A 25130-nucleotide genomic window follows, 5' to 3' on the forward strand; every position below is an offset into this window, starting at 1 on the left:
CCAGAGACATTAATGAACAAGGGCAAATTGTGGCAGCTGCAGTAAAACAGGCTTTAGATGCCAGGCCAAGAACATGCTACAATTGTGAACAAACAGGACATTTTAAAAGGAATTGCCCCATTGGAGGAGGGTTTAACAAAACTAGGTATCAAAGGAGTAGAATACCAGGTATTTGCCCACGATGCCGTAGAGGGAGACATTGGGCTAATGAATGCCGTTCTCAAACCACCATAGAGGGTACTCCATTATCAAAAAACGAGCAAGGACCAGGTGTTTATCCACGATATCGTGGAGAAAGGCATCGGGCTCCATTGCCAAAAAATGGACAGGGGGGCCCAATGCTCCGGGGCCCAAAACCACAAATATACGGAGCACTGGAGGAACCCAGCAACCCCATCAGGGTAGTGCCCAGGACACATTGTCCATCAGATCCCTCATCAGACAAACCAGAGGGAGCGCAGGGTTGGACATCTGCGCCTCCGTCAGAGCAGTACTAACTCCAGAGATGGGAGTTCAAATCATTCCCACAGGGGTGAAAGGACCTCTTCCCAAAGGAACAGTAGGCTTATTATTGGGACGCAGCTCTTCTACTCTAAAAGGACTTATGATAAGTCCTGGGGTAATTGATCCCGATTATGAAGGTGAAATAAAAATTATAGCCAGTTCTCCAAAGGGTATATCAGTAATTTCACCAGGAGATAGAATAGCACAGTTACTAATAATACCCAGCCTACATGATAAATTTTCCAGTCGTACTGTAGAAAGAGGTTCCAAGGGATTAGGCTCCACAGGTGTAGATTGGGCTATGCTTTCTTTAAATTTAGATTCTCGCCCCATGCTAAAACTAAATATTCAAGGACATGAATTTAATGGGCTACTGGATACAGGTGCATACCTTAGCATCATCTCTCGTCAAGAATGGCCAAAACATTGGCCATTACAACAAGCCACTCAAACGCTTCGAGTGGGTCCGTCCACCAAAAATTCAAGTGGCAACTAATCCCCATAGAAGTGCAATGGTATTAGATTGGAAGGATCCTGAAGGATGTGAAGGAACTATACAGCCATATGTATTGGATCATCTTCCCGTAAATTTATGGGGACGAGATGTCCTAGATCAATTAGGTTTGACATTAACAAATAACATCAACCAAAATGCACCCACTATTATGACTAGACAAGGTTTTAGGAAAGGAAAAAGATTAGAAAAACAAGAACAAGGTATAGCAGCACCAATACAAATAGATCAAGGAACAGACAGACATGGGTTGGATTTTCAGAAAGGGCCACTGAGACAATAAAAATTACTTGGAAATCAGAAAGACCAGTATGGGTTCCTCAGTGGCCCCTGACTAAAGAAAAGATACAAGCAGCCCATGACCTGGTCAAACAACAATTAGCGGAAGGACATATACAACCTTCTGTATCTCCCCATAATACTCCCATTTTTGTCATCAAAAAGAAATCTGGTAAATGGAGATTATTGCAAGATTTAAGAGCCATTAATAATGAGATGGTTATTATGGGACCTGCTCAATCAGGGATTCCTCAGTTGTCTGCTTTGCCAAAAACCTGGTATGTTTTAGTTATAGATATTAAAGATTGTTTTTTTTCAATTCCAATTCATCCTGAGGATAGTCCACGTTTTGCATTTACTATCCCTGCACTGAATCATGAAGGTCCTGATCAGAGATATGAATGGAAAGTACTCCCTCAAGGGATGGCTAACAGCCCAACTATGTGTCAAATTTATGTTAACAAAGTAATCCAGCCACTTAGAAATCAAAATCCTGAACTACAAATATTTCACTATATGGATGATGTATTATTAGCACACAAAGATAAAAACACATTGCTAGAATGTTATGCCACACTTACAAACTTATTAAAAAATTATAATCTAGAGATAGCAATAGATAAAGTACAATTAAATTTTCCAATTAATTATTTAGGAGTTCTATTATCCTCAACCATGGTCCGTCCACCAAAAATTCAAATACGAGTAGATCAACTCAAATCACTTAATGACTTTCAAAAGTTATTAGGAGACATAAATTGGATAAGGCCTTATTTAGGTATACCAACAGGAGAGTTGGGACCTTTATTTGATATCCTAAAAGGTCCATCAGATCCAAATTCACCCCGAATGTTAACGCCTGAAGCAAGAAAGGCATTAAAAATCATTGAAACATATATGGAAAATATGCATTTGGATAGAATTGATATAAGTTTGCCTTTACTATTTATTGTACTACCAACAAAAAATATTCCTACAGGAGTATTTTGGCAAGAAGGTCCATTATTATGGATACATTTATCTTATTCTCCTAACACTATTCTTACTAGGTATCCTGAGGCTGTAGGACAATTAATACTCAAAGGAATAAAAGCAGCAAAGGGAGTGTTTGGAATTTCTCCCAATAAAATTATTACTCCATATACTATGAATCAAATTGATGAGTTAGCTAATGAGTTAAATACTTGGGCAATAATCATGTGCAAATCTAATGTTTCATTTGATAACCACTTACCATCTAATCCTTTATTGTCTTTTTGGTCATTGCATCCTGTAATTTTTCCAAAAATGACAAGAAAAACACCTATCATGAATGCTCCAAATATATTCACTGATGGGTCAAATAATGGTACAGCAGCAATAGTTACACCTGATCAAACTTTTACATTTTTAGTACCCAAACAATCAGCTCAAAAGGTAGAGCTTAATGCAGTTTTACAAGCTTTTGTGATGTTTAAAGATTCTGTATTTAATTTATTTTCTGATAGTCAGTATGTAATTAATGCTATAGTATCTCTTGAAGATGCTGGTAGGATTTCCCCTTCCTCTACTGTTTTCTCTTTGCTTTCCACTATACAAAGTCTAATCTGGGACAGAAAAGATCCATTCTTTATAGGACATATCAGGGCACATACAGGATTGCCTGGAGCCCTTAGTTTGGGCAATGATTTAGCAGATAAAACTACACATGACATACATATTTTCTCTACACTAGAAGAAGCTATAAATTTTCATAAAAAGTTCCATGTCAATGCTAATACTTTACAAAAGCGTTTTAAAATAACTAAGGAACAAGCTAGACAAATAATAAAACAATGTCAAAATTGTGTGACCTTTTTACCACAAGTTAATCTTGGAGTCAATCCTAGAGGATTGATACCTAACCATATTTGGCAGATGGACGTCACACACTTGCCAGAATTTGGAAAATTAAAATATTTGCATGTTACAGTTGATACTTCTTCTGGATTTTTGATGGGCTCCCTTCATGCTGGAGAAAAAACTAAAGATGTTATAGCTCATTGCTTACAAAATTTTGCCACTGTGGGTGTTCCAAAACAGTTAAAAACAGATAATGCCCCTGGTTATTCTTCTACCTCTTTTAAACAATTTTGCTCAACATTTGGCATTACTCATATAACAGGAATCCCATACAATCCACAGGGACAAGGCATAGTTGAAAGAGCTCATCAAACTATTAAAATGTACTTATTAAAGCAAAAAGAAGGAATTGGGAAGGGGTATATATTCCCCAAAGATAAACTTAAAATAACCCTTTTTACTCTAAACTTTTTAAATTTGGATTCATCAGGACTTAGTGCTGCGGAAAGGCATATGTGTCCAAAAAATGTACATAAGCCCAAGGTACTTTGGAAGGATATTCTAACAGGACAATGGAAAGGTCCTGACCCAGTGATTGTCTGGAGTCGGGGGTCTGTTTGTGTGTTTCCACAGGGAGAAGAGCAGCCGATTTGGATTCCAGAGAGATTAACCAAGGTCCTGACCCAGTGATTGTCTGGAGTCGGGGGTCTGTTTATGTGTTTCCACAGGGAGAACAGCAGCCGATTTGGATTCCAGAAAGATTAACTAAAGCGATTTCTACAGACCAAAAAGAAGATGATTTGGCTCAAATCCATAACAACTGATATCCAAAACTCCAATTTGGCTATTCTTACATCTGCAACAGAACCAGGATGCTTTTTTCAATATCTATTTTATTATTGCCCTTTGCCATATCATGAAGTTCTATTTAGTTTTTTGAGCTCATACAGACCTAGGTTAATGTTTTGCTGATCAGTTCTATTTTTTGACTATAGAGTTTTTAAACATTGCAATGGAGATTTCACCTGTAAAAAGTTATAAGGCCTTTACTATAATGTTATGTGTTGTATGTATTATATTATGTGTGCACACTTGTGTTTTGTGTTATATGTTTGAATGTATGTATGTCCATATATCATATATGATGAGCGCTCATGATAAAATGGATCCAAATATTTTTTTTTCACGTGATTTATATGGTTTAATTTAAATTGGGTAAACAACTGTTGAGGATTGTTTTAATATGTAAACAAAAAAGAAGGTTAACAGATCTGTTTGTTTACTTTCACCTTTCCTTTTCATTATATTTAATAATTCTTTTAAAGATAATGTAAATTATTAAGAAAATTGTTTTCTTTTAGTGCCTTCTGTAATGTTACATAATTTTTTCTTTAGCCATTATTGCCAGAATTCCTATCTTCATCCCAGTGCCGGTGAAGACAATGTAAATTGTTAAGAAAATTGTTTTCTTTTAGTGCCTTCTGTAATGTTACATAATTTTTTCTTTAGCCATTATTGCCAGAATTCCTATCTTCATCCCAGTGCTGGTGAAGTCAAAGATAAAACCAATCTACAGCTTCTACAATAGCCATCACTGAACTGCTTGCAGAACTTGCCTGGACACATTGTGAGCTCACCTGTATGCATTGTGAACTATCTGTTGGTGCAGCGACTTGTGGTAGTGTTGGGGTATTTTTGCTGATGATGTCATTGGTGGTACAATTTTTCCAAAAGGAGCCGTCAATTGGCTTGGTGTATCTTCCTCCCTTCTGCTTGTCATGATCGTCCAGCTAAAATTTGGGGGCCAACAGAGGTGAGGCAAAGAACCTCACCCCCCCGCTGGTACAAAGACCTCTCCACAGGTGTGGCTGTATACTGGACTGGTAGTCAATGACGGGTAAGATCCAATTGCAATGGTACCAACCTAAGGACCATATGTACTATTGGACAACCTAAGGCAGGCACGGTCCCTAAGCCACATGCTTGTTGTTTAAACAGAGAGGGGGAGATGTTGAGAGCCACAGCCGAAGGGGCCCCAGCAAACTTCCAGCTGCCAGCAAACTTCCAGCTGCTGGCTGATGATTGGCTCACAGCGGCCCCAGCAACATCTAGCTGATTGGCTCCTCGGCCCCAGCAACATCTAGCTGATTGGCTCCTCTGCGGTGATGCTCATTGGGCTGTTTCCCTGCCCTTTCAGACCATGGAGCTGCTCATTGGGGGACCTTTTTGGCTCCGCCCACATGACCCAGCCAATCGGCCTCAAGAGCAGGAGGATTGTGGGAGGTAGAGAGAAGCTTGTGTGGGAGAGAGGCTTGTGGAAAGCCGGTGGTGGCAGTTGAGGCTCTGAGGGTTTTTCCTGAGAGGCTGTTTTGTTTGGCGTGTGTGGTTCTAAAAATAAAGTTAGTTTCTTTTGACAAGTGGCTCCTGATTGTGCCCAGCCAGACTGCGGCAGTGCCTTCTCTGTCTCCTGGTGTCCCCCATGTGGCAGGCCCCTCAGTGCCATCTCTCAGACCCATTCTGAAACTCAGCCTCACAAAGATCCTTTTCTGCCCACCCCATTTCTTGGACCAGCAAGCAACATCAGTCATGTCCTCCCTGAGATCCTGCCCCTGGCCCTGAGCTGTGAGATCTCCCTCTCACATGGATCCTCCTCTGGGAACCTCCTTAGAGCTGCACCGTCACTGTTCCTCAGTGTCTGACACACAGGCAGATGCAGAAAGGTGCAGAAAGGACAGCTACCTTTGACCAACCTTCCCAACTAAGGTGGAAATACCATGGAACCTTGGTTCCAACTAAAGTCCTCAACTTTGAAAAGCTGAAGTCCCTTAAACATCAGAGGTTTCAAAAGCTCTTCCTTTATGAATAATGTGAGCCTGTGAGGATCCAACGAAATTGGAAATAGTCAACCTACATATTAGTTTTCTAAAAAAGTGTTGAATGTAGAATTCTCCAGTGGTTCTAGAACTGGGAATGGAGTCACCATGTATCCTATATTTGAAAGCAAGCCCAAAGCAATTTGAGTCCAACATCCGGACTTTCCACCTAAGACTTAGGGGGAAACAGCAGAACCAGGCCTGGTACCTCCAGCCCTGGGCTACCCTCTCTCTACCTGTCTGATCAGAGGGTAGGAGAATATTCTAAGGAGAAGGGAGGTCCATGGAGAAAAGCATCCCAGTCCCTTGCCAAGACCATGAGGCTTCTGGAGGCTGATGGAGGCTGTAAGAGGGGAGGGCAGGCCTCACCTGCCTGTAAGTGGCTCAGTACCCTTGGCATCCATCAGTGCCTCTACTGTTGGTGCCACTTGGGATTCAGGTTAGCGTATGTATCTGTTAAGAGAAAGCTCGACATGTGTTCCCTGAAGTTTGGGGCAAATTCTAGACAGAGGCTGGAGCCTGCATCTCTCTTAGGATTTTCTGAAGCTTGGAGGCTGGCTGTAGCAGCTCACACAAGCAAGCAGCGTGGGGATATGGTAGAGAAAACACCACCTTCACTACCACATGTAGCCGACAGCTGGCGCCAGAGAGAACCTCTCTCCTCCTGAAAGGGGATTAGGAATGAGCACTAGGGGAATAGAAAGAAGGAAAGCCTGACTGCCTCTTTATGGATAAGTCCTCAGCTACGGGGAAGTTAAATACTGCCTCCAAAGTCCACGTGTCCCGTTGGTGTGGGTTAGGGTTTGGATATGAGCTGTCTCCTTGTGGAACGATTACATTCTGAGAACTGTAACCTAATCAGTCTGTTCTAACTAACTGGGTGGTAATGGCAGGCAGATGGGGTGTGACTGCAGACAGATAGGGTGTTGCTGGAGGAGGCGGATCACTGAGGGTCTGACCTGGAAAGGTTCATCTTTTTTGTGATCCCTTTCCCTTTCCCTCTCTCTGCTTCCTGGCCCCTGAGTAGAGCTGCACTCCTCCACCATGTCCTGCCATCACGATGTTCTGCCTCAAACTTGGGCCCAGAACCATAGAACCAGCTATCTATGGGTAGAGATCTCTGAGACCATGAATCAAAGTAACCTTTTCCTCCTCTAAGTTGTTCTTGTCAGGTGTTTTGCTCACAGTGAAGAAAAGCTGACCAACACAAGATGAGACCACCATATGAGCCACCAGCCAGAGTCAGACCTGCACCAAACCTCAGGAGGCCAGCAGCACCTGTCACCCCACGACTGACCAGTTCTCAGGAGGGAGGACTTCTGCTCCTTCTCTTCCCCCTCCTTGCCCTCAACCCTGGAGGACCTAGACCCTCAAAAGGGAGAGGGGTGCAGGTGTCTGAAAAGGCAATCTCCATACCCCCAAGTCCAAGGAGGCAGGAAGGGGATCCGCCCATGGCTTTCTCCTTCCTACAAGTTCCTGGGGCCAGGGTCGAGCTCTTCTCTGGAAGAAGGTTGGCAAGGAGGTCTGAATGGAGTTTCAGATTGAAACTTTAAACTGGGTTCATCTTCTAATGAGTGAAGGTGACAGAACAGTGGTGGCATCTGCCCAGGAAGTTGCTGAGGCTGGAGAAGCATCAACATGCCCAGGCAAAGGTAATGATAAGAGAAAAAAAAAATCCCGACTTTTATTTATTTCACCCCAGGTGAATTAAGACTGCCACAAATCACAGGGGGCCTCACAAATTTGTAATCTGATTTCAATGTTTTTCGGAGCAAAGATTTCTTTAATCATCCTATTTTTCTTTTCATTTAACCCACCCATTTTATCACAAAAGGAAGATGGTTCACCCCAAGACACATGCCCAAGCAGAAGAACCCAGAACAGCTCATGCCTAATTTCTGATAGGGTTAAAGGAAGCACCAGGGCTTAGCATCATCCTAATCACCCAGCTGGGGATACGGGGGCAGGGAGGGGCTCTTTGGATTCAAGCCACCTAAGAGCTTCTTCCACCCCAGGACACTCTGAGGTGGTGCAGACACACACCTAGACTGAACAGAACAGTGCCTTGAAGTCAGGGCTTGGCATCCATCAGAGACTTTGAGGCCAAGGACACAGGGCTGGAAGACAAGCCACACCATGCACATTCAGGACACGGGCACCCCCATATTCACATGTAAGTTGAAGAAAGGCCAAAACAAGCCCCAAACATAAGACAACTGGATATTCTACCGCCCTGGACAGTCCACCCCATTACATTCTCTCCACAATTGCTGGCCCTTGAGCTTCAGGAGTGGACCACCTGAGGCCTATTTAAGGGAAGAACATGTGAGTAAAGAAATTTCCCACCCCCCAGGAAAGGAAAGATTTGTTTCCAAGTTTACCTTCAATACCACTGAATTGTTTCATTTTTCAAAACGTACAGGGCCAGCCTTCCTTTCCTGTTAGAAATTGTGCAAACATGGCACCTCTTCAGCATGCCTTGCTAACCACGGATTCCATTATGTGTTTAATAATTGACTATTCAATAGAGCATTGATGCATTTTTGTCTGGAACTAATTCACCTTTGTCTGTGCCTCAGCACGAATGTTCGGTGAATCACAGATGGGATCGTAGAAGTGCTTCGAGTGCAGGCTGCCCGGCACAGATCCACGGCCTCAGGATTATTCATGTCAGGCCCTGTGCTCAGAAATGTTCTAGCATGCTAAAACCACCTGAAAATGTGATTTATGAAAGCCATGGAGTGCGGGACTACACCTTTTCCCTTCTAATGAGAACTAACAAATCACAGTCTGCAGTCCGCTTAAGCCAGAGAAGAAATTGTCGGTTACAAAATTAACAAAAATGACGCCCTTACAGCCATTAAGGCCGTGGAGCTACCCAGTTGGAAATCGGGCCCAGCTCTGTTGACTTGGGAAGGAGTATTAGCAAAGGCATATATCTTGGCTTCTCTTTAGTGAAAGGAAAATCCTCACACACACCCTGAAGAGTTTCCACCACGCTTTCTTGGTTTGGATTTCTGGGTTTGGGCAGCTCTGCAAATGCACAAATGGTGCATAATCTTGTGATGAACTGGGTGCATGGTCCTGCAGGGTCCTTTCCTGGAGAGGACCGGCTCTGTGCCCACGCTTGAGGCTGAGCAGGGCTAGTGTGGCACGATCATCACAGATTTTTTTTCTTTCCTTCTTTTTTGTTTTTGTACCAGGGAATGAACCCAGGGGCACTTTAACTGAGTCACGTCCCCAGCCTTTTTTTTAATATTTTATTTGGAGACAAGGTCTCACTGAGTTGCTTAGGGCCTCGCTAAATTGCTGAGGCTGCCTTTGAACTCGTGACCCTCCTGTCTCAGCCTCCTCCCAAGCCTCCTTGTGCCACTATGCCTGGTGAACATCACAGATGTTTTTAAGCTTAGAACTTGTTCCCAAATTGTTCTCAGGCATCATAATCACTTTTGCTATTTTTATACCAGAAACAGAGAATGTGGCATGGGTCTGGGTGGAGAAGCCCACCCAGAGGGGAAGGGTCCTCCAGCCCGGAAAGGCTGGTTGCTTGGGCCTCTTCCCAGATATGAATTAACTGCAATGGGGGAATGGAGGGAACGAGATCACAGGAGAAATATTTCTTCTAGTCATTTGTATAAGCTGGGTATTTGATTCCATAGCTAATGTATCATTTTGTATCCGTTCACTTCAAAAATTCTGGCACAGTTAAATGTCCAGGCCTCCTTATTGGTGCAGCTAAAGTTTGCCAATGGGATTTTCTCTGCTTGGGGACGTGGGATCTGGATTTTTATTTAGTGAGTGCCCTATAGTAATGGATGACTGAATTCATTTATTCCTTGAAGGCAATCTGCTTCTCAGTTAGGGGGCAGGAGAGGACAAAGAGAATACCTTTCTCTTCCATCACACATTGCTTTGACTAGTTCCATTTTTTTTGTTTTTTTACTTGAATGCAGACATGCAAATTAGCATGCACCCAAGGGCTAAGGATGGCCTGTGCTTCTTGGGGCAGCCAGAGCCATTATAATTGAATCTACACCTGGGCCAAGATGGGAAGGATTTGGCCTGCCGATCAATTTTTCTTTTTTTTCACATCAGCAAAGTTGTTAAAATGCCCTTAAAATCATTGTCCAGGTCTTGAGCCTCTGATGAACAGAACCCAGATGCTGTGTTCACTTTCTTGACCTCTGTCAGAGTCGTCTAGCTGAAGACTGAATGCCCAACATTTTTAGCTATAACTATGACATACAGCACTTACTGAAATACAGACTCTCTTCTAAGTTGTCTGTACCTATTATTTAATCACAACTACTATATAAGGTAACTATCTCCAAATTACAGATTTGGAAACTGAGGTACAGAGAGGCTATGCACCATGCTCTTAGTCACAACAGTTGGGGAGCTGGGCTGGGGACACAGATTATGCAGTGCTCTAGTCTGTGTCCTAAGTCACCAGGCTACGGCCTTGCATGAAATAGAAATAGAGCATGCTGTTATATCATTCATGGTCTGAAAGGTTTTGATCTTTCTGGATTTCTTTATTCAGTCCCTACTAAGTGTGTGGCATTATGAAAAATCTCAAACGAATAGTAAAATAAGAGCACAGAACACGATCTCTAACTCCATGATCCAGATGGAAAGACAAGACTCGTGGGCGGGTGGAGAGCATGGGCCTGTGGACAGGGATTACAGGCGGCGCCTCTGGGCAGCTGGGTGAACTTGGCAGTGTGACTTGCCTCTCAGAGACTCAGTTTGCTTTTTGTTTATGAAACACAGACACTGAGCTTGGCCTCCAGATGTCCTGCTCCTGTGCGGCGAGGTAGTCTTCGTATTGGCCTGCGGTAGATGGTCCCGGCTGGGACCATCTTGAGGTGGGAAGACATTAGGCCCAGGGTTGGGGCAGCCAGCATGTCCTGGTATAGCTTTGGTCTACTGGGGACAGTATGCTAGTGTGGGTTTTTAAAGAAAGTACAGCAGGGCCACCACCTTCTTGTAGCCTCAGAGTGGACAGGGGACACCAGATGCAGGGACTATGATGTGAATGCAGTCCCTGGAGTAGTGTGACATGGTGACCCTGGAGTGGGAGAGAAGAGCATACAGGTGAAGGTTAAAGAGGAGAGACTTCAGGGGAGGGGGCTGCTGCTGAAAGAATTTTTTAAAGGGAATATCTAGAAATGTTTAATATAAAATACATGCTGTCCCTGCTCCATCTCCTTATGAAAGCATCAGCAAAAGCCAAGCCATTTGTTCAATGCTTTTGAGAGTTGGACTTGGGAGTGCTTTACAAGAGGTTGATGGGGAGGGTAAATATAACACCTTGAACTTGGCCTTTGGGCAAGAACAGAGAAGTCCACATCCCCACTGCTGTTTGCCAAAGAGCCAACTCCAAGATTACAGGGACCAACGTAAGTGTCTGGAAACCCACACTGCAGAAAGGGAGGGTGGCAGAAGAGTCCTGGGCAGGCTTCCTGGAGGAGGAGGATGAACTGGCTGGAAGCAGAAAGTAAAGATGGCTTTCAGAATATTAGGAGCCATAGCTGTCCCATGATGTGACCTGTGAGGGCACCAAGAAGCCCCTGACCCATTGCCTGTCTGTCTCAGGCCTCTGTGGCACGACAGAATAACCTCTGACATGTGAAAAGCACCCCTGCTTCAAAGAGGAAGCACACTTAGTACATCTGGCCAAGTCTACCAACTATCTGGGTAGAAACAGGACATTTAGAGGGCAACAGGCTGAGCTATTTCTAGAATAACCTCCCCAAGCCCCATGGTTTGAGGGTTCCTACAGTGTGGGGTAGGGAAGGCATTACTTGAAAGAAAGAGAAAATGGGAAGGAGCAGATGGCTCATGCATTCATTCAACTCACCTCCACTGAGCTCTGTGCAGTTCTGCCAGATGCTGGGGTGCACCCTGTTTCCCCCTTCCAAGAGTGTTGCTCTGACAAGAGTATATAAATAAAAACCAAGTATATCTGCATTCAATCAGACTATAAATATCTGCATCCTCCCTAAGGCCAAGGCCTCTACTCAGGGCCTCCCCAAATGACACTGGCTGCTGGGCTGGCTGTACCTGGGCTGCACACACACAGAGGGGTCCCCTGCACATCCACACCCAGCAGAAAGAACTTGGAAGACTGCTGGGTTCTGATTCCAGCAACAGTATGAACTTTAACGGGCTTGGCAATAGATAGTTCTAGAAGAGGAAATATATTTCTGGCCAGTTGCTGGCATGGTCTCCTGTGCCACATCTCTCCAATCATCACACCTGGGGAGAAGAATGGGTGTTGACATGAGCCAGACACTGGCTTAGAGAGTCACCTCTAAAAGGTAGGTGTGAGTATTGCCATCAACAGGTTGAGAAACTCTCTGCGTGGACACCTGCAGACAGTTATTCAGCTGCAAATGGCAGGACCAGGATTCAAGGCTATGGGACATGTAACATCAGTGGCTGACATGATAAACCTGGCTTCTAGCATGTTTCCGCTCCACACTCCACCCCTGCTGAATGGTCAGTGCCCTGCATATGTCTCTGAACCCCTGTGGAGCTCTTCTAAGTCCCACCCCTGTCTGGCCAGCACTCCTAAAACCTCTAGTGGATGTCATTTCCTCTAGAACACTTTCCTGGACACCCTCATCCACTCACCTGTCATGTCCTTTACTTCTCTTTACCTCTTGAGACAAGAGCCAGCTCAGATTGATCCTTTAGCTCGTATCCTGGACTGGGACCTGACTCAACTGGGACTCAAGAATTATTTGTAGGAAGAAAGGGAGGTGGGAGGAAGGGAAGGGGGGTACCATCTCCCAAGGACTGCCACAGGCCTTTCTTCCAATCCTACAAGGTCTGACCTGCCACCACTGCCCCACCCCCCACCTCAGATCTGACAAAGACAGTGACTTCTCTATCCCCAGATCAGGGGCACAGTTTCCCAAGCTGGGGCAGTAAATTGACACTGCAGTCAATTTTTAGTCTTCCCGAAGGGCACGATTTGCCGGCTGGTGATCTGCAGTGAATTTCTAATCACAGATCAGCCGCTCCCCCTCCTGCCGCCCTGACGGGTCTCCAGGGCTGCTATGTGCTGAGGGAACAGGGACTCTGTTTGCCTAGAATCTGTAGGAAAACTAATCAGGAAGGGGGACTGCGGCTTAAGGCTTCACGCAGGCTGCTAAAGCCTCCTGCAAACACTTGCACCTGATAACTGTCCTCTTGATTCTGGAACAGTTCAGAGTGGAGAGCATCAGCCTCGTGTGGGTGATTCTGTCACCCCTGCTTACGGGGCCCTGTGAGCGGTATCTCCAGAAGAGTATGGAGACCAGTGATGCAGAATCTGTGATATGGGCCAAGATGGATCTGAGGCTTCCCAACTTACAAAGCCCTTTGTGTCTGTGACCTCAATGAATCCTCATCACAGAAGCATAGGGGGTGACATCACAAAAGCTCTTCTCTTACTGGACACTTACAAGATGTGAAGCTCTATACTCACTGCCTTTACAAATGCTGCCTCTTTTAAGTACATGCATCTATGAGATAGGTGGGTTGTTTTAATTTTTTTTTTAAAATTTATCTCAGAGATGTTAAATTTCTTGCCTAAAGTCACACAACTAAGCAAAGGAAGTTCTGGAGCTTAAGTTCAGATCTGATAACCAACACCAGGCATTTGACCACTTTGACAAACTACATGCCCATTTCACAGATTTAAAAAAAAAAACAGTACATCGTCAAGACATAACAGGATTTGAGCAAAGACACAGAGAGATGAGCAGAGAAGTAGAATTGGATCCAGTGGAATTTAAGTCTTGGCTTGACTTAAAAGATGCATAACCTGGGCAAGTTTCTGATCTCTGCTTCCTCGGATATAAAACAGGGATGACAGCACACAGGTCTTGGAAGCCTGTGTTCTGCAAAACCCCTCAAAGTGCTGCTTTGAGACTGTCAAAAGATTCTCCCTCTCACTGTCTTCTAGATTTCTAAAACCTGAAGTTCTTGGAAGCCAATGAGTTCTTGAAACTCAGGCCAACAATGGCCCCAGGGTAAAAGCTACTGTTGAGCCCTGACCATGTTTCAAGCACTGTACTTGCACTTGGGAGCAGCCTGCAAAGTGGGGATTTTTATGAACTTGACAGATGAGAATGGGGCACAGAGAGAGCAGATTCCGTCTGGGGCATGGCCCAGACTGTCTGGCCCCACCCACCTTGTTGCCACATCCCGCCTGTGATATGCCGTAGCACCTGTCAATCACCTCCCAGTGAGCCTCTTACCACAAGAAAAAAAAAAAGAGACAAACTGCCAAGTATCACGGATACACGTATGGCTGAACTTTAAACAGAACAGCTGAGTAGGTTAAGAACTTAATTATTTTGCCTTTTATTTTTTATTTTTCAAAACAAAATGCATTTACCATGTGTATAAGAGCTTTTTCTTTCTGTTTGCAAATAATATTATTTAGCCTTCTTTTACTGAAGGAAATTTACTTAGGAGTAAAAAAGAGAGAGAGGGGGAAAAGAGAGAGAAAGAAAGGAAGAAATTACAGTGGATAAAAGACCTAGGGGACATAATTACAGAAATTCTGCAGGTTCTGCATTAGCTGGAAAATTGCAGCCATTTCATTGTGGGAGTAAAGCTATTTTCTTTTATTTTAAAGTGGATCCTTCACCTTCCAAAGGGCTAATTATGGTGCTGCCTACATGTTGCACTCACAGGCCCCAATTTCATCTTTTCATTAACCACCCCGGCAAATAACAAAATTGGGCCTACACTCGGGAAGCATCTTCCTGATGGTCCCGTATAACAGTCAGGAGGGAGGCGATGATCACTCACTCGTGACTCTGTCCGTGTTTTCCATAATTGAGCCCCCCCAAGGACCTTGTCGGAGGCCCCTCCCCCGGCTCAGCCATGAGAAATTCAGGAAACAAAGCAGGTGGGCGGCAGGAGCAGAAGGAGGTCCCGGGAGGGCGACAGCCATGCCTATTAAGAGGGGGAAAAAAAAAACCCAAATGATGTTTATGGAGCATTTTTAATGTTGTAGGAGAATAAAAGCAGGATATACAATAGGTAGACAGTGTGATTTCAACTACGTTAAATGTATATGTATATATACACAAATATATTTATTTATATTCTGCAAATTAGGATGTATTAGCTCTAGAATATCATTATCTATCATTATGATATTTTAGTGTTAATACATATCATCTTACAGAATTCTTGAATATCCAAACGTAAGAACTCAAGCCCAAAAGCTCACCAAAAGGAAGGAATCCAAAGCCGCCTCCTTGAGTTTTCAAGGACACCCTGAGAAAAAGGATTTTATTTTATTTTTTTTTTTCTAGAAGCTGCTTCTCACCTTTTTTCTGCAAACCCTCTTAGCGGGGTTATTAATCCCCTTGAGAGATCTCAGCACCTTTCCATCTCGCCCGCTCCTCTCCCTAAGCCACTTCATCCCTCTCAGGACAAGCCTCCCTCGCCCGCACCCCTCAGGGCACCAGCAACATCAGGCTATTTGGGAAATACTTGAGCCTCAAGGTTTGAAATTAAAAGGGCGGGGGGCGGGGGGGGGGCTGCAGGATTGGCAGGAAAAGCTGCCAACGGAAGATCCAGCTTCAGCCTTTGGAGTGATAAGACCTGCCAAGCCCCAGGCACTGCCTGGCGCCTCTTATGAGGCAGGTACCCATGGCGCTCTGGGTGTCCTGTTCTGCACGTGCGCATGCGCAAGAGCATTCTCAGTCCCCTCTGTCCCTTGCATGCCACTAGTCTTGCTGTGTCGCCTACTCTTCAGCCGCTGTGCTCCGACTTACCTGAGTATCTCTGTCTCAAGATCCCTTAGACTTCCCACTGGGCTCACAGCCTGTCTTTTTAACAATTTCTGGAGCCCCAATACTGGAACCCCCTTTCTCACCGCTTTTGCAGAGAACTTAAAAAACTTGTTTGATTAGCATGCAAAGAATTGAGAAAACTTTTTTTTTTTTTTTTTTAAACAATGCTTACCATCCAGCCTAGCAAAGGATGGGACAGCTAATAGGCCTATTAAGGCACCTTGTCCTTCTGCCCAAATGCAGAAACAGCTACTGTTTTAAAAATAGCATGCTTTCATCTTTCAAAGGAAATATGCCAACATTTTAACACTGGCTGCCTTTGGGTGGCAAGGAAAAGTTTGGTATTATTTATTTCTTTCTATTTCCTTAAATCTTTCAAATTGTCCATAGCCAGCATGAATTGCTTTATCATGATAAAATTCTCCCATGTAATATGCAACCTGCCTGATATCTGGTTTAATCTCCACAACAGCCTTAATAGGGAGATATTTATATGCCTATTTAGAGGTTCAGAGAGGTTAGGCAATTTGCTCAAGGTCACACAGGCAGATGTAGAAATCAAACTAGACCTTAGGCCCTCAGCCACTAAATCACGCTGTTTGTGCAGCAGCCCAGCTCGTGCTCATCCTGCAGGTGCAGAGTGGGCACGTGCCTGAAAGCTTACCAGGTTGCCTGAACTTCCTTGCCTGGCTCCCCACTGTACATGCGAGAGGTTCAGTACATTGAAACCCAGGAGGCTAGCCTTTCCTGGGGGTCGACTTTCCTATACTCGTCAACCTCAGAATTGGCCCCGGTGACCTCACTAGAGGCCTATGGAACCTAGAAGTGGAATGTGACTTGTTTCACTTAATAACAACTTGGGAGGACAGGACATAAGGAGCCAGCTCACACTTCTCCCAGTCCCTCCCTTTCCTCTGCCACAGGCAAGGTCCCTGTAGGGTTTAGTATCAGGTGTTCCCCAAAGGCTCCTGTGTGAGACAATGCGAGAAGGTTGAGAGGTGACATGATCCGGCTATGAGAGCCTTCACCTAATCAGTGCATTAATCCCCTGATAGGGATTGACTGAGTGGTAACTGTAGGCACGTGGGGTGCAGCTGGAGGAGGTGGGTCCTTGGGGACAGTGCCTTCAGGGTATGTATTTTGTCCCTGGTGTGAAGAGGTTCTCTCTCTCTCCCTCCCTTTGTCCTTTCTTGTTGCTGTGTCCTGAGCCACTTTCCTCCACCACACCCTTCCCCCATGATGTTCTGCCCAGAACAATGGAGTCTGTCATCTGTGGACGGAGACCTCTGAAACCATGAGTCCCAAGTAATCTTCCTCCTTTAAAATTGTTCTCATTGGGTCTTTTGGTCACAGCAGCAGAAACCCTGATTAAAACCGTCCCCAAGAAGATCCGTGTGCAAACGTGGGTTGAAGGATGGACAGGTGACCTGGGAAAGCACTAGACCTTTGTTTTCCTAAGCTGCTGGAGTGTGGGGTTGTTTGTTACCACTGTGGGACTTGATCTACACCGACTGACTTGATATATGTAAAGCTGCAAATGTAGAAGCAATTACTGGGCCTTTCCTAGTCCGCCATCCTGGAGGGCAGAGCAAGAGAGCCGTCTGCATTTCACCAAAGCATTAGTATGAGATTCCACTTGTCCTTTCTGAAAACGATCTTGGGACAATTATCTCCTCCTCCGGGGTGTACTTCCACAGCATGCTCTCTTGACGGGACAGGCTGTCAGAATCCGTCCCCATCACGGGCTCTGGATCTGCAGGCCAATTAGCGCGTGGCTCTGAGACATTATGGGACCATGTGGAGGAGAGCGCTTGGCCCGCTCTCCTCCCCTCCAGGGGCACAGAGCTCCCACCAGCTGCGTTCACAACTGGAGGCAGGAAGCTCACGGGCCATCTGGGCACAACATGAAGCAATAAAGATGGACAGAAGAGAGACTGGGGGTAGTGCATCAATTACCACCTTGCGGTCTGAGAGCCAGAGAGCCACACGGCCTTTATAGACAATCTGTGCTCTCTGTGCCTTTAACAACTCTGCCTTCCAGGGGAAACGGTGACTTAACCCTCCAGCTGCAGGCTCAGACTGAAATGAGTAGCTGTCATCGCTGGGAAGCAGGCGGGAGAGGAAGCAGACACTGCCTCTGCCACCATATGAAGTGGTCAAGTGCTTTGGCAAAGAATCCCTGGGGGGATGAAGATGGTCATCTCATCCCTCGGTGACTTAGCTGATAGCTCTGTTGATGACGGTTCCATCCAGTTTGCTCTTCCCTGAATTCTTTCCTTCGCTCTTTCCATACATAACTCCTTCCTTCTTCCCCTCACTCTGCCAGTGAGGACTCAGCACAGCATTGCTGGTGCTCTGCAGCCTGAGCGGCATGCAGAGGAGGTGCCAGCAAGTGGGGCAGGGCAGAGCCAGCAGGTGGAGGAAGGAGACCTGGCCACCACTCACATGTCCTGGTGGTCAAGCAACAAGGCTTGACCACCAGGACATGGATCAGGAGGGCTGCCTGGAGGAGGAGGTGAGACTTGATTCTGAGCTTTGATAATTAGCTTCCTGGGGACACAGTTACAAACAGATACAAAGGTATCTATGAACACCCACAAAAGAAACCGATTCTGGCTTAAAAGGAAAGGAGATTTGCAGGAAAACCTCTTGGAAGCTGAAGAGCCAGTCGGGAGGGCAGTCAGAAACCCAGCAGCTCTGGGTCCTGCGTGGCAGGAGCACCTCCCTGGTTCCACCAGGCCCTGCTCTGAAAACAGGTGGATGCCACCGCTTCTAGGGTCTTCATTCCTCTGCTCCATTTCTAGGACTGTCCCTCCCACTGGCTGGGGCATGGTCTAATGCCTTGGTACACAGTCCTGGCCAGACAGAATGGTGCTCTCCAGGACAGAAGGAGAAGACCAGGAGGAGCCCAGGGAGAAGTTTCTCTGAAGGAGGTGGCCACCAGCATCCAATGCAGTCCAATGCAGGCCCCATAAAATGAAGATTTGCTCCCGGGCATGAGCAAGCTTCAGAGTGGAGGTGAAGACAGAAGCTAGAGGCTCTGAGTTCAGGATTCCCCGGAGGAGAGAAGGTGGGGACAGGGTGCTTGTTTGAGAAGTACAGATAAGAGGAGGTGCATGTTGAGTTTTTAAAGAAGTCACTGCATCCGCCAAGGATTACTGCTAGGACAAAAGGAGGCACAGGGAAGAGGACAGGGCCAAGAGGCAGCAGGAAGGGGTGAGGGCCTGAGCAAGGGCTGGCCTTTGAACTGTGTCTTGGTCATTGCAGTTTGTCTTTGGCTGCTAAGAATTCTCCATCAATCAGCTTCTTGCTCTGTCGTTGGTCAGGAATATTATTCTAACCTTCATGATGACAGGGCTGAAGGATGACCAGATAGTTGGTAAAACAATTTTTTTCTGGGTGAAATGAGGATGTTTCTAGAAGAGATTAGCATGTGAATCAGTAGACGGAGTGAAGAAGATCTGCCAATCTGAGTGGGCATCATCCAAGCTGTTAGGGGCTAGAACAGAACAAAATGGCAAGGGAAAGCGAATTCTCTCTCCCTCCTTGAGCTGGGACATCTATCTTTGACCTCAATGAAAGGGTTTCCCATTCTCCTGCCTCTGCCCCTAGGGCTACTCATTACTCACATGAGCAAACCCTCTGCTCCCATCTTACCCCTGCTCTGATCTCAGGCCTTCAGACTCAGACTAAATTACACCACCTGCATTCCTGTTTCTCCAGCTAGCAGAAGACAGACCCACCGTGGGACTTCCCTCCTTCCACCATCATGGGATCCGATTCCCATAAGAGATTCCCCCTCTTATGATCTCAGTATATTATCTTACTGGTTGCTTCTCGGGAGAGCCCTGTATAATAAAGCCCCAGTTTGACGATGAGTCCTTGTAGACAGAAACCATGGCTTTGTAAATAGAACAGGAACCGTGCTGCATAGAGAACTGCAAGAACAGCACTCTAGAACTAATTTGCATTATTGGATTGTGCAAGACTGTGTGTTCTGATACTCTACGACAGTATTTGGCCAAATCAAATTTTAATTTTCTTCTCATTAGAAGTCTGGGGAGAGGCAGTTGGTACAGCAGCTCCATGATGTACTTAACATATCAGGCTCCTTTTATTTACCCACTCACCCACCCCTTAGCAGATGGATTTGGACATCAGGCTTGCTACCTCACAGACTCAAGATGGCTGCTTGGTCTTATATCCACAGTCTAGACCAAAAGAAAGAAGGAGGAGAGGGACAGGGAGCTCCTGTGTTTGTAAAGCAAAACCTTCCTAGTTATCCCAAGTAGACTCCTATTTGCTTCTTATGGCCACCTGGAGCTGCCAGGAATCCACCTGTGGGGATTTTAATACCCTCTGGCTTCTCTGCATCCCTGTCTCCCTCCTAATAGCATCTTTCGGGGTTTCCTTCTGAGGGTGGCCTCTCTTCCACTATGTGAGTCTTAGTAGGTGAGGAAATTCAAAGGAGTCGGCAACACCTTCCTCAGGACAGCCAGGGGAGTGTGTACTAATGTGGTCAATCAGAGGGCCTCTCCCAGGACTGTCTAATGACTGAGAGATCATAAGAATGTCTAAGATCTGATCGGTACCCTGCAGTGACATCCCAACTGGACCATTTCTACTAAGAGCTCCTTCCTCAGGTTCTTGCTTTCTAGCTTTTCACGGCTCTTTCTAAGCCCTGATCTCCAATCTTCCTGTGCGTTCTGGGGTCCAGTCCTACCAATAAAGCCTCTTCTATGGGGTGAGCAGAGACTGTGTTTGTTGATGGTATCAAACAGATGAACAAAACCCTAACAGTCCATCCCCATCACCGGCTTGCTGTGTGAGACCCTGAGAAAAATCCTCTAACCTCTTTGGGTAACAATCTCTTCATCATAAAATGATGGCTTATTCTTTAAGTGTGACCGTTCTGAACAATTTTAAAATTCTGATCACTTACAGAAAGCCCTTTTGTACCAAATAGGCTCTAATGAACATCAAGATCTGCATTCAGGTTTTAGAGGCAAGGGTGGGATGTAAAAGCTCCATTAGGAAAGACAACGGAAGCACTGGGGTGCAGCTGCTGGAGCATTCCTTAGACAATTAAGCCTAGGTAGACGCCAATCAGAATCCACTGAGCGCCAGAATGCAATGTTTTCATTAGCAAAGAGTATTCTGGCCATAATTTCCAGGGTCCACTTAAACTGCCATGATTTCAACTGTTCTTGGATCTAAGACCTCTTAATTACTCCATTGTAAAAGGTGTTTTTAGGGGGCATTTGTTTTCCATCTGAATGCCTCTTTTGCAGCAAAACTTCAGCATAAAGGGAAGAGACCTCTGTAAACTCAGTCCACACCTTCAAGGAAAAAAAAATGTTTTCTTAGAACAGCAAAGTGGCCCCAGTTTGGCCTTATGTTCTAGCAAAAGCTCATTGCTTAGCTGCATTTAATAATCCATGAAACATTTCTATCAACTTTAGTGTGTATGAATTGTGTGACTGCAATATGGGTAAAATAAAATTTAAAAAAAAGTGAGAGAGAAGCAGGAATACAAAATATGCAGAAAATGAAAATAAGTGAGATCTTAAATATTTGATCAAGGCCTTCCCTTTTCAGGTAGCCAGTTACCATCTTGGGCTCTCGAATGCCTACAAAAGCCACGGAACACCATTCTGAATTATTCAAATGACAAGGGGAAACTTTTTTCTTTTTACTACTTTTAAAAAAGCCTGTAGCCTTTCAAGCTAACCTTTACTTAAATATTTAACAGAGACACGGGGTCAAATAGAAAATAGCAAAATTTCTCAGTCAAATACTCAACCTGTAATTATGAATCGGTTTAGATAATGCAGTCCAGCCAAACTCCCTTTGGCCTTTTTCTGTGTTCTAACAATTCTTTCCGGAGTGAGGAATCCAGCCTAGCTTACTTGAAAGCTTGCATCCTAGAATGCTTTTAATCTACGTATTCAATGATTTTTTTTTTTATTCATTCAATTCTGTTTTTCACTTGTTTTTTTTTTTTTCATTCATTCGACAAATATTTTTTGAATACCCACCAGGAGCCCGGCACTCATCTGGATGTGGAGATACATCCAGAAATAAAATATATGATAAAGACTCAGCTCCTGGGGCTGGGGATGTGGCTCAAGCGGTATCGCGCTCACCTGGCATGCGTGCGGCCAGGGTTCGATTCTCAGCACCACATACAAACAAAGATGTTGTGTCTGCCGAAAACTAAAAAATAAATAAATAAATACTAAAATTCTCTCTCTTTCTCTCCCTCTCTCTCTCACTCTCTCTTTAGAAAAAGACTCAGCTCCTTTGGACCTTACGCTTAAGTGAGGGAGACAGACAATAAATAAAAATATACTCTAATAACAAATAAGAAGTACTCTGAAAGGGGTGGTGTGTGGGAGTGCGTCTGGTTTTTGGCAGGTGGAGTTTCAGAAGGCTGATGAACTGGGCAAGCTGTCTTGAGACTAAGGGGATGTGTCCTGTCAGTGAGTGACAACAGCAACACAGCTATGGGGTACAAGTATGCCCAGGACATCTGTTACGGCTTGGAGATGAGGTGTCCTCCCAGAGCTCCTACTTGCACGTGACTATTTGTCTTGAGACCTGCTTCTGGGGGACTCGATCTCACCCATCTTCTACATAAAGTCCTTCTCCTTTCTCAGAGCCATCACCTAGGCACCTTCCTTAAGCTATAATGGCAAACAGGATCCAGGAGAAATTAAACTTACTAATAAGGGAGAGGACCAAAAATTCTAACCCCATCATACCCAGGATCCAGTTGCTGCCTGTGATTGTAAGCAAAGAACATTGCTCACATGTAGGTATTTTCCCTTCTGAATGTTAGGAGTCAGGGGTCTCCAGAATGGATTTCTCAGCCACTGCCTCTTTCTCACCCAGGTTAGGTAAAGTTTGGCTGTTACATGAGGTTCCTATCTCCTATAATAAGTGGTCACTATCTCTTGCCCAGGAAGCCAGTCTCCTTCTAGAGCAAGCCTTGATCTTCACTAGCCCAGGAAAGAAAGCTTTGATTCATGGGGTCTAATTGCCCAGTCTTTCCCTCCCTGGCCTAGGGTCCTGACTCATAATGACCTGGCCTCTGATTTTAATCTGAGAGCTCCTACCAATCCATCATGCCACAGGCTACACAGAGATGCTTAGAAATCCCCAAGCTCTCATAGCGCTCCTGCCATGCTGGGACATAAACTGACTTAATAAAGAAGAACCAAAGATCATTATTCTTGTATACTTAGATGTTAAGCTACTTAATTCTCCCCCAAAGCTAGTTGGGGGGAGAATTCAATTACAGTGAAGGAAACTGAGGCTTGGAAAGGTAAAGCGACTTGCCCCAGTTCATCAGATGGGAGAGAGGGATCCACAAGGCATGGACCTCGCATTTTCAGCCTGAGTGGGAAGCACCCTTCCTCTGGGTACTTACTGGGTGGTAGCTGGGTGCTCCCTGTGCTTGGAGGTCACTGTTCCTGCCCAACTAACCTCATGAGAACACTCTGAGGATCTGTTGACAAGAGAGTCAGGACCTACATGAGCTTCCAGAAGCACTCCCCATCCTCAGGTGAGGGCCTGGCATTGTAGTTAGGAATACAAACCTTGACATCATCCTTGATGTTTTTTTTGAATAGTCCAATTCACTCCTTTAGGAAATCCGATTGGCAGAAACTGGTGAGTCTTGACCTTCCAGACCCTCGCAGCAAGTCCCTTGTGAGTGTCAGGAGTTTTAGAGGGTTTGGGGGTGGGGAGCAGAGAGGCCAGACTGCATTAGGGAAGCAAATTAGAGACCCATATTACCTAAGAAGATCTGAGAGGCTTAGGACCTGAATCTCCCAGGCCCTAGGCTTTTGAGGTCAATTCTTTTTTTAATTCTAAATAAATTTTCCCTTGCTGGTCCTAGCTCTGTATTTTTTTTTTTTTCCTAAAACTGCCCTTCTCCATCCCCTACAATTGTGTAAGCTCAGGCCCCAGAAAACCTTCATGCACTCCTGGTTTGAGGTTTCAGCCCTCAGAGGGCAGGGCTGGAGAACAGAGGTGTAAATTTGTCAGGAGAAGGAAGCAGGGGCGCAGTAAGAGAGTAAATTCTCATCTAACATGGCAGAAAGTCAATAGATAAATCAAGAAATCGCTATGTAAGCTTATTTTTTTTTTTTTTAGCGACAAGGGGTGACCACCAGAAGAACTAAACGAAGGAAATGATAAAAAGGGTTGTGGGTGAGAAGCAAGGGCGAGAGGCCTGTTGCTTCCATTAGAAGCACATTACAGGCAATCATTTTATTTTGTAAAAAGTGCTCATGCATACTTTGATATACTTTGTAATTCAGCCCTAAAAAAAAAAAAAGAAAGTAAAGTGAAAATGAGAAAGAAATGGAATACAAAATATAGGAAAATAAAAAGCAAACTCAGGTTGGGATTCAGGGCAGGAGCGCGGGGGCGCGTGGGGGTGGTGGGCGTGGCTTGGGTAAGGGGCGGGGCGGGTGGGCCCTTGTCCCCTAGGTCCCACCCTCGGGGAGGGAGCCTGCGGCCCAGCGGCTGCGTTCACACTCCGCCCACAGCGGGGAGTTGCGGGAGCGCAAGGTCAAGTGCGCGTAGACCCCGCCCCCCAGCGTGGGGGCAGGGAGGGCTAGCCCGGGACAGTTGGTCCCAGCCCCGGGACAGTACGGGCCCCGAAGCGGCCCTGCGTGGGGACACCAGGAGCGATCCCTGCTGCCCTGTCCTCCAGCGCGGGCCCAAGTTCAGCCCGACAGATCCCCAGTCCCCGTCGCTGCGGGTGCCACTGCGGAGCCTCGCGACTCGCAGGTAAGAAGAGCCAGGGGCCCTGGCCCGCCCTCCTGCCTGTGCCAATGTGGGCACACGCAAGGACCTGGATCCCGGAGAGACACCTGGGCCCACGTGACTCCCGGTGGCGGCGGAGACTTGGGCGCCAGGTGGCGGCGGAGCTGCGGATTCCTGTAGCCCAGCACAGTTCCGCCCCTGCTTCCCAAACTGCCGGTTCTCGCTGCGTCCACCTGCGCCCCCACCCCACTCCGTTACCCGTTGGACTCCAACCTCAGCAGGCAGACCACCTTCTGCACGCGTGCACGCAACAGTGTAAAATAATATCCACTCATCTTCCTCGTGTGCTGCTCAGTGCTCACCTGCCACTGGGCCAAGTACTGGGGTCACAGTGATGGGCTTGGGCTGGCAAATGTGGTGCACACCGCGTGAAGGGCCGTGCAGGGGAGCGACCTACACGAATAGATAATCCACACACACAGGTGTAAAAGAGCTAGGAAGGAGAACTCCAGGGTGCTGGAGAACGTTTATCAGGGCCCCAACTGCAGAGGCTGC

The 25130-nt window shown here is 45.8% G+C and overlaps 1 protein-coding gene across 3 annotated transcripts in view; it reads left to right on the forward strand.

The window, feature by feature from the left end:
• Positions 1–24320: 24320 nt before the first annotated feature.
• Positions 24321–25130, forward strand: part of Nmnat3 (nicotinamide nucleotide adenylyltransferase 3) — a 112808-nt gene continuing 111998 nt past the window's right edge. Inside the window, exon 1 of one of the 3 annotated variants that reach the window (XM_071615606.1) lies at positions 24321–24599. The gene's annotated coding sequence lies outside the window, so the exon portion shown is untranslated. The remainder of the gene's footprint in view (positions 24600–25130) is intronic. The other 2 variants (XM_071615604.1, XM_027933546.2) reach the window with 2 other exon arrangements.

Source organism: Marmota flaviventris, chromosome 8 (genome assembly GCF_047511675.1).
Source record: "Marmota flaviventris isolate mMarFla1 chromosome 8, mMarFla1.hap1, whole genome shotgun sequence".
Classification (NCBI taxonomy): domain Eukaryota; kingdom Metazoa; phylum Chordata; class Mammalia; order Rodentia; family Sciuridae; genus Marmota; species Marmota flaviventris.